This window comes from Pongo pygmaeus, chromosome 2, assembly GCF_028885625.2.
Source record: "Pongo pygmaeus isolate AG05252 chromosome 2, NHGRI_mPonPyg2-v2.0_pri, whole genome shotgun sequence".
NCBI lineage: Eukaryota > Metazoa > Chordata > Mammalia > Primates > Hominidae > Pongo > Pongo pygmaeus.
In genome coordinates this window covers 196,118,649-196,132,938 of record NC_085930.1, presented here as the reverse complement: position 1 = coordinate 196,132,938, position 14,290 = coordinate 196,118,649, and the positions used below count along the sequence as shown (strand labels likewise).

Genomic DNA, 14,290 nt, shown 5'->3' with positions numbered 1-14,290 from the left:
AGGTCAGGAGTTCAAGACCAGCCTGGCCAACATGGCGAAACCCCGTCTCTACCAAAAAATACAAAAATTAGCCAGGCATGGTGGTGGGCACCTGTAATCCCAGCTACTCGGAAGGCTGAGGCAGGGAGAATTGCTTGAACCTGGGAGGTGGAGGTTGCAGTGAGCTGAGATCACGCCATTGCACTCTAGCCTGGGCAACAGAAAGAGACTCTGTCTCAAAAAAATAAATTAATTAATAACAAGAAAAGTGCTTAAAGCAATACCTGGCACAGTAAGCACAGAGTAAGCAGTAGCTATTAACAATATGTGAATGCATCGTAAATTGTTCAACCATTCTCCTGCAGCTGGAAATTAAGGTTGTTTTTGGTCACGCCTGTAATCTCAGCACTTGGGGAGGCAGAGGCGGGTGGATCCTGAGGTCAAGAGTTCGAGACCAGCCTGGCCAACATAGTAAAACCTTGTCTCTACTAAAAATACAAAAAATTAGCCGGGCGTGGTGGTGGGCGCCTGTATCACAACAAGCTAATTTTTTGTGTTTTTTGTAGAGACAGGGTTTCAACATGCTGCCCAAGCTGGTCTCGAATTTCTGATCTCAAGTCATCTGCCTGCTTCACCCTCCCGAAGTGCTGGGATTACAGGCATGGGCCATGGCACCCAGCCAGTGAAGCTTAATTCTTTCTTTTTTTTTTTTTTTAGACGGAGTCTCGCTCTGTCACTCAGGTTGGAGTGCAGTGGTGCGATCCTGGCTCACTGCAACCTCCACCTCCTAGGTTCAAGCGATTCTCTTGCCTTGGCCTCCCGAGTAGCTGGGATTATAGGCACCCGCCACCACACCCAGCTAATTTTTGTATTTTAGTAGAGACAAAGTTTCACCATGTGGGCCAGGCTGGTCTTGAACTCCTGACCTCAGGTGATCCGCCCACCTCAGCCTCCCAAAGTGCTGGATTACAGGCATGAGCCATGGCACCCGGCCAGCGATGATGAATTCTTAACCAAAATATTTGACTAATTACAGCAAGTGACGGCCAGCGCTGAGTCCTGGTGACTTGAACATTCAGTTCAAAGGATTACCCCGTCACAGACTGTGTTTTACGCACATGTGTTTTCTACATCTCTCCCCAAGGAGAGCCAATATTTTTTGAGAGAGGCCACATAACACACAGCACACCAGTTTAGGAGACAGCAGGCCTGCATTCCACATTAAACTCTCACAACCAGCCTGCAGACCTCAGCCAAGGCACTTGCCCTTTCTTGTTCTCAGTTTACTACTTTATGAACAAGGGCAGTTGGATAAAATAAGTTGTTTTCAAGCCTGGCTGAACTTTGGAGTCACCTGCTGAAATTGTTTATAGTATAAATTCTCATTCTCCTCCCCAGGATATAATGGTTCTGAGGTCAGACGCTGGGTATCTATAATTGTTAACAAATTTCCCAGGCAATGCTGATGAGCTTCAGGGTTTGCAGACAAGTCAGCTGGGTTACCTCTAAGGCTCTTTCTAGCTTCTCACAAAGAAATTCCTCCAAAGGGAAAAAGCCACCAACCATGCCTGAACATGTTCGTGCCCCATCACCAAGGGAGCTTTCTCTGCTGGTGCTGCCCTGAGTGAGGTACCCTTTGCCAAGGGACTGTGGGCTTTAGACAGCAGAGGCGTGGTTGCAGCCTCAGCCACATTCTCATTGATTGTCATCACCAGTAGTTAATTAAGCACAAATAGCTGGGCAATAACCTTTGGAAAAAGCCACATTTCTTATTACTAAGATATTTCCTGCTCTTCCAATTGTAGGTGCTTCAGGAGCCACAGCTTAAAGTGCAGACATGGCCAAGTCCAAGAACCACACCACACACAACCAGTCCCGAAAATGGCACAGAAATGGTTTCAAGAAAGCCTGATCACAACGATATGAATCTCTTAAGGGGGTCGACCCCAAGTTCCTGAGGAACATGTGCTTTGCCAAGAAGCACAACAAGAAGGGCCTAAAGAAGATGTAGGCCAACAGTGCCAAGGCCATGAGTGCACATGCCGAGGCTATCAAGGCTAAGCCCAAGATCCCAAAGGATGTCAGCCGCAAGTTCAATCAACTTGCCTACATTGCCCACTCCAAGCTTGGGAAACGTGCTCATGCCTACATGGCCAAGGGGCTCAGGCTGTGCCGGCCAAACGCCAAGGCCAAGGACCAAACCAAGGTCCAGGCTGCAGCTCCAGCTTCAGTTGCAGCTCAGGCTCCCAAAGGTGCTCAGGCCCCTACAAAGGCTTCAGAGTAGATATCTCCGTCTGCCAACATGAGGACAGAAGGACTGGTGCAACCGCCCCCCTCCCCCCGCCCCCGCCGACTGCCATCTGCTTGGGGCTGGGGTCCTTCTGTGCTATTTGCATAAATAAACCTGAGGCAGGAAAAAAAAAGTTATTGCCTAAAGTTTAAATACCTCCCTATGAAACTACATTAATTTTCTAGTCCCTCTTTGTACAAGGCTCAAGGTAAAACCTTTGACAGCTCCCTGTTAGAATCCTGAGTGCATATGGGTATTGATTCCGTTTCTTGAAGGAAAAGAAAAAAGAGGAAAAAAAAATCCCTGAGCGTACAGCCTCAGCATCCTCCTGGCAGGAGCTGATGGAGGAGGTGGTGATTTGGATTAACCTATAACCAGCTCTGCTAAGGTCTAAGTGTTCAGACAATAACATGTGCATTTGGGAAGCACTGAAATGGTTCAGTGCAGGAAATAGCCCCTGAACAGTGCAGCCTTATCCATTACAGTCTTACTTGGTGATATCATAAAGCACTCAACTGTCCAGTTCAATTACCAAGCAGGCAGTCTATAATGATAATAAGAGCCTGCACTTCTCTAACCAGACAGGCTCAGACAAGGCCATGACGTGAAGGCCTCAGAACTTCATCCAGCAGGCAGGGACTCCAGCTCAGGCCCACTGAGGTGGAAGATTTGTGTGTGTTTGTGACTGTCTGGGGGAATGTAAGCACAGGCACTTGTATTAACCATATATATGATTGTATTCAAAGGGTTGGATCCAATCTGCTTGGGGTCCCAACCCATCAGCTGGGCTGTAATTCTACAGACCAGGTTCCTCTGTGATGCTTTTCTCAAACTTACAGGAAGGATTGTTATTAGGAAACTCATTTTCTTCCCCAGAATAGATGCAGAGGTCTTAAGTCCACATTCAGAGTAGACTATTGAAGAGGTATTTTATTGCAGAATCTGGGACTTCTCTGGTGGTTGGGTTAAGCTGAAAGGGGTACAGTGCACCTGCTTGATTAATCTACTCACTTTAACATGCATTACACATTTAGATGACTTGCAAGGTGCATTCCTATACATTTTTTGATTGATCCTTATTTTACTGATAAATCAACTGAGGTCTAGAAAGTACAATAACTTGCCAAAGATCACCTAGCTAATAAGCGGCAGCAGTTGGACTACAGCCCAAATCTTCTGACTCTGTTGTAAATGCTAATAAGGGGCCAGAGGGTAGCCCAGAAAAATGTAAAAAGAACAAAAGACTTGAGAAAAAGCAGAAATTTCAGTGGCTTGTCCTTCACAATGAGGCCCCTGAGAGGAATCAGGACCTGCTCATTATTTTCTGACTTTTCATACTGCTCGGGGATCATTAGCCTGGGTTTTCAGCCTGTCTTTTCAAAGTGCCAAGAAAAATGTGTAAAGTGATAAGTGGAGATTATAGAGAATGGCCAGAAGTCTGGTGGGATATTGCCGTTGTTGCTGGGGAGAAGAAGGAAGACACTCATTTGAGATGGCTTCGTGTGAATCTAGACTTATGATAACACATTTCCTTCACCCCAGTGGTTTTGACATAGAGAGTTGAGGTAGTTTTACTGCTTCAAAGATCTCATGAGCTAGAAGAAATTGTAATTTCCATTGGTTACTGAGATGAAATAGAGCATGGTTGAGATTTGTATCTGGATATTCCAGAATGATCTAAGAGATAATAATGACTTCCTCAAATTACTGAAGCAGGAGCTGAAATGGTTATGATATTTAATCCTCATAAAGATCCTGGGAGGTGTGTGTCATTAACCGCGTTTGGAAATGAGATTACTTAGGAAGTTTGAATAACTGGCCAAAGGCTTGTAATTGCAAAGCTGGAAATTGAACTAGGCTGTGTATGACTTCAAAGCCACTCTTTAACCAATAGGCTCATCTGTTTTTCATTGGAGGCAAAGTGATGAGAGGATGACCTGACTGTCTCCTCACTGTCTCTACCACTAGGACTCACTTCTTCATTGCTCTGAAAAGCCTCCTTCATCTCTCTCCGCCTTCAAGCCATCCTCTAAGGTCTGGTTCAATCCTAAGCTCCTCCTGGAAGCCTGGCATCCACATTGATCTCTTTCTTCTCTGAAGTCTTGTAGACACATGCAAAAATTGCTGAGACTGTACCTTTTGCTTTCTCATGTATTTGATGTATAACTAAATCAATTTGGTTTTTGTTTTTTATTTTTTATTTTTATTTATTTATTTAGAGACAGAGTTTCCCTCTTGTTGCCCAGGCTAGAGTGCTTTGGTGTGATCTTAGCTCACCACAAACTCCGCCTCCCGGGTTGAAGCAATTCTCCTGCCTCAGCCTCCTGAGTAGCTGGGATTACAGGCATGCGCCACCATGCCCGGCTAATTTTGTATTTTTAGTAGAGCCGGGGTTTCTCCATGTTGGTCAGGCTGGTCTCGAACTCCCAGCCTCAGGTGATCCACCCGCCTCGGCCTCCCAAAGTGCTGGGGTTACAAGCGTGAGCCACCGCGCCTGGCCTGGAATTTGGTTTTTAATACCGTTTCAAATAAATACGCATTAGGTGTTTCATGAAAACACACTTTGTTTTACACAAATAAGTCCACAAATCAGGACAAAATTGTCTTTATCAGATTTAGAGTTGTAAATTAAATCAGATCGGAGCCTTCCTTCCTCACTTAGCCACTCCCCAAATTTTGGCCCAGGACCACAGAGGCAGGGAGGGAAGGAAGTGTCTCCTAACGCCATTCATGGCCAGGAAATAGGCTTGCTCCTTTCAGTTGACATTTCCATCTCTAATCCCCTCCAAGGTCTTTAATAAAACTCCAAAACGGGCCAGGCATGGTGACTCACATCTGTTATCCCAGCACTTTGGGAGATTGAGGTGGGCGGATCATGACATCAGGAGTTCGAGACCAGCATGGCCAACATGGAGAAACCCCGTCTCTACTAAAAATACAAAAAAAATTAGCCGGGTGCGGTGGAGGGCACTTGTAATCCCAGCAACTCAGGAGGCTGAGGCAGGAGAATCACTTGAACCCAGGAGGCGGAGGTTGCAGTGAGCCAAGATCGCATCACTGCACTCCAGCCTGGGAGACAGAGACTCCATCTCAAAAAAAAAAAAAAAAAGAAAAGAAAAAACTCCAAAAAGGCCATGTCTCTGCAGTGTGCCTCTCCATCGGCTGCTGACAGTTCATTTGTTAGGTAACTAATGAGACAGCAGCTAACTCAGTGCTGTGGTGGTGCTTCAGTTCTTTGGGGCCAAGCAGAATGGAGTTTGCTTCCAGTCTTGGTTTTTACCAGCCAGATAGCTTTTAAAAAGGCCCTTAGCTTCTCTGAATCTGTGAAATGGAAGTACTGCATTCCTCGAAGGATCACAGCAAGGATCAGCAATAATGCTGGTGTGTGCAGTGGCAGGCTGTATATCAACTACATACACAAAAAGAGAAAGGTATTATAATTATTAGATGTGAAACCAATCAGAAGGAGGTGAACAACTAATTTTTTTTAACCCTAGGACCAATGCAGAAAACCCAGATTCCTATGGCCTGGCATAGGAAGCCTCCTCCTCCTCTTCTTCCTCTTTCTTTTTTGTTCCTCTTTCATCCTTTAATCTTATTCAAAACAAAACACTTGCCTGGGCACAGTGGTTCACGCCTGTAATCCCAGAACTTTGGGAGGCTGGGGCAGGCAGATCACTTGAAGTCAGGAGTTCAAGACCAGCCTGGCCAACATGGTGAAACCCCGTCTCTACTAAATATACAAAAATTAGCCGGGCGTGGTGGCAGGCATCTATAGTCCCAGCTACTCAGGAGGCTGAGGCAGGAGAATTGCTTGAACCCAGGAGATGGAGGTTACAGTGAGCTGAGATTGCACCACTGCACTCCAGCCTGGGCAGCAGAGCGAGACTCTGTCTCAAAAAAAAAAAAAAAAAAAAAAAATCATTGTAACTGTGATTACCTACTTTATGAAACAAATATGTAGCAGTGAGAAAGTTAGCACTGCTTTTTAGCCCCTAAAAGATTTCTGCTCACATCTGTGCATACTGAAAAAGAAGCAGTGTGGAGACAGCTTTCTCATGTTTAACCCAGAAATTACAGGCCGTGGGCCAGATCAAAGAGCTCAGGGCCACAGGAGGGTCTTATGTTAGTGTTTCCTCTTTGCCACGTGAGAAAAACCTAAGATATTACTGGAATATCTTACTACACTCTCAGAATGTCAAAGATGATCTCATTTCCCTCATGAAGAAACAGACACCAGACTGACAGAAGCAAACCCTGGTCTCCAGGCACTCAGATCTCTTTCTGCTACCTCCCAGCCATCAGTTTGAGGGCCTTACTGAGTAGCCCTTGTGCACTAACTGTGTGCTTTATGGGGTTGGAAGGCAGAAGAGGACCATATCCCAGCCCTGCAGGAGTACACAGAATGGAAGAGTAAGAGGTACTCACAGACTGTCATCAGGAAATGGCTCAAGACCCTTTACGATCCAGACTCAGTAGGGCAGCTCAGGCTGTGAATTCATTCCAGAGGACAGAAGTGTATTTGCTCTGTCTACTTTATTCCCTAGAATAGTCCAGCTAAGGCAGTATTCATAAATGTTAATACAATTAATGGACTCAGAGCCACAGTGGGTGGTGTTAAATCCCAGCTCACCCAAGGAAGAGCTGAGCAATCTTTGATAAATTACTTACCCTCTCTATGCTTCAGTTTTCCTATAGGTAAAGCATGGATAGTATTGTAAAAATGAAATGATATAATCCATGTAAAGTGCTTTAAAAAGGGCCAACATAGAGTGAGTACTCAATAGGCTTAGCCATAATCATTGTACTAACCAATCACATTAGAAAAAAAAATTTGATAAACATACACATATACATATTTGATATGTCATAAAATAATATTTGAGGAAAAAATGAATGAATTTGAGTCAGAGAAGGAAGGGATTCTTGCAGGCTGAAATTCTCAGGGTAGGTTTTTTAGAAGAGGCCAGATCTGAGCCTGGTATTTAAGGAGATGTAGGATTTAAGCAGGATGAAAGAAGAAGAGAAGAAAAAATGTTCTACTTTCAGAAGGTCTTTTACACATAGACTCATGTTGAAAGATGTTTATTAAAGTGTTATTTTATTAGCAAAATATTAAAAACTGCCTAAATAGCCACTGAGACCATTAAGTACAATTTGATGAATCCATAAATGAATTTCTTTGAATCCATTAAAAGATATTCAAACAATACTTAATGACAAATATGCTGAGATTATAATACTAAATTACCCAAAAAAATCCCACATTATAGGCAGTATAATTTCAATTAAGTAAAAAAAACTCCATTCGAATACAGAAAAGAAGAAAAGAAATACATATGCCAAAATACTAGAAGGAAAGAATATAAGTAACTTTGTTTCTTCTTTAAATCTTTCTTAATTTTTCAAATTGTCTATAATGAACATGTATTATTTTACCAATTTTGTTTGTTTGTCATTGTGGTAAGGCATATGTAACATAAAATTTACCATTTTAAACATGTTACTTAATAATATTTTCGAAAGTCTTTTTGTATCTTTATCCAGCGAAGAAGACTCCCAGGCTCAAGGAGCTTGTTCAAGTTATGGTTCTCTTGGAGTAGCCCTGGCAGGTGCTGTGAATAAAAGCACAGCCACTGACAGTGCCTAAATGCTGGACCCCTTCACCCTGGTAAATACCATTATGGTTTTGGAGCATGCAACCACCTGCTGAGAGTTGGCATTTCAGCCCTCTGGTGTGAGTAATAGTTCCTTCCTGAAGTCAGGGTGTTACAAGCTTGTCACGCTTGGAGAATGAACGCCTCCTCCATCCCCAAACCTATCCATTCTGTTCTCTGCTACTGCCCCACCCAAATGCAGCGTTCAGACATTTCCTCCAATGCTCACGAATCCAGGGAGGTCCACGCAGCCTCCAGGATCCCCCCAAAATTCCTCTGTGCCTTCTGGGAAGTGTACAAAGCAGGGATGTGGAGACTCTTCCCCCAGTTCTGCAGGATCGGCCTCGTGCTGCGGCTTGTGTCATGAATCACCGCACAAATTAAAGAGAACACGTTGTGTAACAGAGCCTGGCCAGAGGGAAGAGCTACCTGGCCACAGGCCTGTGTGTCTGTTACATGTCCAGCTCCGATGGGGAAATGCCAGCCTTGAAGCAGCTTCTCAGTTTCCTGTAGTTAGTTTCACCATTTCTTGTATCCATTCTCTTCCTCCTCTATTTTCATGTATCTAATTCATTTATCCAACAATCATTATTTACCTCTTACTACATACTCGGCACCATGTTATGGATGAGATACTGCCACTGGAGATAATGGTAATAATCTTATTAACTGCCAAGCTCTGGGCTAAAAAGTTTTACCCGAACTATCTTATCTAAACCTTACAACACACGCCACAAAAAACTCTTTTGCTTATGTTATAGATTATAAAGCTGAGGCTCTAGAAGAATAAACCATTTGCACAAGAAAACTTCTGGATAAAGATGGCAAAATGACTCTAGATGATGTAATCTCTCTCCTCCAAACATTTAACACCATGAACAGCAAAAGTAAAAGCAACAGAAAAAAAGTACCAGCAATTTCCACTTTTGGTATGGACAAATAAGCATCTACCAGATCCTGGTTTCCTACAGATAATACATATAAACTCTGGATGAAATAAACAAAGAAACAAACAAAAACAAAAAGCCTGAAGGCACTAAAGAGTAAATAGAAGCAGACAGAATCCGGGGATGGGGGGGTCAAAATTTGGATAAGTGAAATGGCAAGGGATGAATTTCCTATTTTTATAGTTTTGTAGCCTGAGCACAGGCTGAGGTTGGTACTACGTGGGATAGCTAAAACTCTAATACAGCATGCTAGAAAGCAGGAGGTGGGAGGATACTAGAAAGAAATGAGCCAGAGTGAGAAAGACCTGGATCCTGTGTATAAACTCTGATCAAGATTTGGGCAGATTCCTGAACCACACTCACATAAGGCATGCTCAAATCAGCCTACCTAATGGTAGTGAAAATGACCCGAGAGGTGAGTTGCTGTCCAAAGGACAGAGTTTTGCAGTTTGAGATCAGCTAAGTTAAGTGCTTGCTAAAACAAAACATCAACATTCTCGGAAGAACGTAATAGGATGTAGAATCTCCAGAACATCAAATTTATAATGCCTAAATATACTCAAAAATCACATACTATGAACAGAGCCAGAAAACATGATCCAAAGTTAAGAGAAAAAAACAGCACAGAGCCAGAGAATATGATCCAGGGTTAAGAGAAAAAACAATCATCTTGGACCAACCCCAAGCAGCAGATAAGAACTCTCAAGCAGGTATTACAACTCATCTCAGCAAAGTAAAGGAAAGTATACTTTAATGAATGAAAGGCAGGAAATCTCAAACAAGAAATAGAAACTATATAAAAAAGAACCAATTGAAATTTAGAACTGACAAATGCAATATTTTAAATTAAAAATTCACTGGATGGACTTGATTTAAAAAGAGGGAGAGAGAATTTCTATAGCCAATAATTGTCCAATCTGATGACAAAATAATTGAAAAAATTGAACTGGGTCTCAGGGACCTGTAATACAATATAAAAATACCTGCATACAGGTAATTGAATTCCAGAAGTAGAAGAGAGAATGAGACTAGAAACAATTTTGAAGAACAAATGGCTTAAATGTTCCCCAATGTGTTGAAAGACATACATTTATAAATTCAAGTTCAGTGAACCCCAGGCAGCATACATGTAAATAAAAACACATATAGGCCTATCATAGTCAAACTCCTGAAAACTAAAGAGAGGATTTTGAAAGCAATCAGAGAAAAAAATGATACCTCACATAGTGGAGTAGCCATTTGAATCACTTCTGAATTCTCATGAGAAAATATGGAGGGCTGGGCACAGTGGCTCACACCTGTAATCCCAGCACTTTGGGAAGCAGAGGCGGGTGGATTACCTGAGGACAGGAGTTCGAGACCAGCCTGGCCAACATGGTGAAACCTCATCTCTACTAAAAATACAAAAATTAGCCAGGCATAGTGGCACACAGCTGTAGTCCCAGCTACTCGATAGGCTGAGGCAGGAGAATTGCCTGAACCCAGGAGGCGGAGGTTGCAGTGAGCCGAGATTGCACCACTGCACTCCAGCTTGGGCAACAGAGAGAGACTCTGAAAGAAAAAAAAAGAAAGAAAGAAAGAAAGATAGAGGAGGGAGAGAGAGAGACAGAGAGAGAGAAAAGAAAGAAAGAGAGAAAGAAGACAGAAAGAAAGAAAGAAAGAAAGAAAGAAAGAAAGAAAGAAAGAAAGAAAAGAAAAGAAAAGAAAAGAAAAGAAAAGAAAAGAGAAAATATGGAGACCAGAAGATAGTGGACCATCTTTAAAGTGCTTGGAGGGAGGGAAGGAAAGAACACCTGGCAATCTAGAATTCTATATTCGTTGAAAATATCCTTCCAAAATGACATTGCAAAAAATCTACCAGCAGCAAGGAAAGAGATTCAAGCTTATGCCTTAGCTGTTGAAAAGAAGTTGTCAGAGGAAGAAATATAAAGTTCTGATCTGGTGACACAGCGATCATAATTTCATACTTACCTTTTCTAGAAGTAGTGTGAAGGGAAGTAGATACAATGGCAATATTTCTAATAATTTTTAGGAATCGCTCTCCCTGTTTCAATCTGCAGAGAATCTGACTGAGAGGATGAAAAGGAAGCTTGAAGAAAAGTCAAGACAAAATGCTTAGAAGCAGAAGCCACTACATACCACCATAGAAATTGCAGAACAGCCAGGGCCTGACAGCTTCCAGAACATGTGCTGGGTTAGGGCAGGCACACAGGAGCAGGGTACAAAATTGGACATCTTAATGAGATCTCAGAAAAGTGCCATGCCCAGGTCCTCTAGCAAGGGCTGTGTGCAGCTCCATGCCTTCCTCATGCCCTCAAGTTACAGAAATGTAGACAGGAGGCAGCTCCTGTAGTCCTGATAGAAAGACTACTGGGTTTTACATGTGATAGAAGGGCTTCAAGGAGAAGTCACCCACATATAACCAAATAATGGAATGAGATTACCAAACCATCTGTGTCAATCATGGGCTAGATAACAAAAAGAAACAGGGCAGAAGCTAGGAAAGCATTCGATATAGAGAAAAGTAATCCAATCTGGAAGAAAACGTAGCCCAAGCCAAGGAACAGTGCAATACTCATTGTGAATTCATCACTCTTCAGACAAATATCATATTCTAATAAAGTATACGATTTTAACAAAATAACACAAAGACAAAAGGATAAAATAACAGCATAAGATTAAAAGGGAGATTAAAGTACTAAGGAAACAAGTTGTGTAGCAAAATCTCAATTTACATCTAACAAATAACTTTGAAAAATAACCAAGTAACAAAATAGAACCAACTGAGCATCAGATTATTTTTGTGGCAGGAAGGCTTGGTATAATCAGAATGAAAATGGAAAGAAAGGACAAGGAATTTAAGACACATAAAGAATAGATGATAAAAACCACCTAACATAATGACTACTACTGTCCTGGAAATAGAGTTACAACCATTAACTAGGGAAATTATCTAGAAATGTAATACAGGAAAATCTCTCCAAAGTGATTCTGTTTTTCACTCAAGAAGATGTATTGTTTTCCAACAATATTGGTTGAAAAAAGATATTTAGGCATATGCCTGTTAAAGTTGAAGGCAAAAAAAAAATTCTTTAAATATTCAGAAAGAAAAATCCAATCACCTGTCAGGGTTTTTTAAAAAATCAGATTTTTCTCTAAAGAACAGTGCAACGTGGCCGGATGTGGTAGCTCACGCCTGTAATCCCAGCACTTTGGGAGGCCAAGGCGGGTGGATCACGAGGTCAGGAGATCGAGATCATCCTGGCTAACACGGTGAAATCCCGTCTCTACTAAAAATACAAAAAATTAGCCAGGCATGGTGGCGGGCACCTGTAGTCCCAGCTACTCGGGAGGCTGAGGCAGGAGAATGGTGTGAACCTGGGAGGCGGAGATTGCACTGAGCCGAGATCGCACCACCGCACTCCAGCCTGGGCAACAGAGCGAGACTCTGTCTCGAAAAAAAAGAACAATGGAGTGTAATGGCTACAGAGTTGTAAAGGAAAGAAAAAGTGACCCCAAAATATTACATCACATCAAAATGTCATTCAAGTGTAAATGCAAAAGGCAGGCATTCTGAAATATGCAGGAACTCAAGAAGGTAACATGCAAGCATAATCCTTTCTTGAAAACATAAACTCCAGGTGATCAAAATTTGAATCAGAATTTAAAACTCAGAAATAAAAATTCTGGGGCAAAATTCCTGGTGGTGAGCATCAAATCCATTTACATATAAAACATAGAAAGTTTTTCTAAGCTCTTTACACATATTGATTTACCTAATCCTGTCAATAAACCCATAAAGCAGAGTCTATTCCTAGCCCCATCTTATATTAGAGGAAACGAAACACAGAGACATTAACTAACCCACCCAAAGCTCCAAAGCTAGCAAGTCATGGAATCAGAATTCAAACCCAGTCTGGAGCCACAGCCCAGGTACATCTCCTCCAGCCTTTTCTGTCCCTCAGTGAGTATGTGAAGTGGCCAGGTTGAGACAATAGGGGATGGGCACAAACTCAGCAAGTTGGAGTGTCAATACCCCTGACCCTCACTAAGGCATTTAGTTTGTTGTTGTTGTTTTTGTTTGAGACAGCCTTATTCTGTCGCCCGGGCTGGAGTGAAGTGGCACTCTCTCGGCTCGCTGCAACCTCCGCCTCCCGGGTTCAAGCGATTCTCCTGCCTCAGCCTCCTGAGTAGCTGGGATTATAGGCGCGTGCCCCCATGCACAGCTAATTTTTTGTATTTTTAGTAGAGACGAGGTTTCACCGTGTTTGCATCTGGATCTCCTGACCTCGTGATACGCCCGCCTCGGCCTCCCAAAGTGCTAGGATTACAGGCGTGAGCCACCGCACCCAGCCTAGTTTCTATTTCTTTAAATTAACTGTGTGAAGCCAATCAAACTGCCCCTGTGGGTTAATATGTAGCCTGCTAGACCCAGGCTGGGGCCCTGCTTAAAGGGTTTAAAAGAGCAGCCAATATCCCAATATCCTTCATGGTAGAGAAACATTACCTGAATCTCAGCAATCCTTTTTTTACTTTTTTTTCTCTTTTTGAGACGGAGGCTTGCTCTGTCGCCCAGGCTGGAGTGTAGTGGTGCATTCTCGGCTCACTGCAACCTCCACCTCCCGGGCTCAAGTATTTCGCCTGCCTCAACCTCCCGAGTAGCTGGAATTACAGGAGCATGCCACCATGCCTGGCTAATTTTTGTAATTTAGTAGAGATGGAGTTTCACCACGTTGGCCAGGCTGGTTTCGAACTCCTGATCCACCTGTCTCGGCCTCCCAAAGTGCTGGGCTTACAGACATGTGTGCCACTGCGTCAGGCCCTCTTTTTTCACTTTTAAACAACAGAATATAGAATATAATCCTAGGTTATTAGTTTTGAATTTATTTATGTATCATTCTAACATACAAATCCACTTGGAAATATCTATAAGCATGCTCACAAATTTTAATCTTATTTCTAAATGGCGGGACGTGGAGGTCATTTATTGTTTTCTTCTTTCTACTTTTCTGGATATCATGTTATCACTTTGGTTAAAAAAAAAAAAAAAAGCCCAACAACCGTTTTTTTGAGCAAGAGAAATGGGAAACTTGTTTAAATTCACATAGATTGAAGCTGGGATGGGAACTCATATCTCCCAAACTTTAAAAACTATGAACCTGGCCGGGCATGGTGGCTCATGCCTGTAATCTCAACACTTTGAGAGGCCGAGACAGGTGGATCACTTGAGGTCAGGAGTTCAAGACCAGCCAGGCCAACATGGTGAAACCCTGTCTGTACTAAAAATACAAAAATTAGCTGGGCATGGTGGCACATGCTGTAATCCTAGCTACTTGGGAGGTTGAGTCAGGAGAATCGCTTGAGCCCAGGAGGTGGAGGTTGCAGTGAGTCAAGATCGCACCACTGCACTCTAGCCT

At 42.7% G+C, this 14,290-nt stretch overlaps 1 pseudogene; it reads left to right on the top strand.

Annotated features, from left to right (window-relative positions):
- The first annotated feature begins 1,809 nt into the window (after positions 1–1,809).
- LOC129033761 (large ribosomal subunit protein eL29-like) lies at positions 1,810–2,264 on the top strand (annotated as a pseudogene).
- Positions 2,265–14,290: the final 12,026 nt, after the last annotated feature.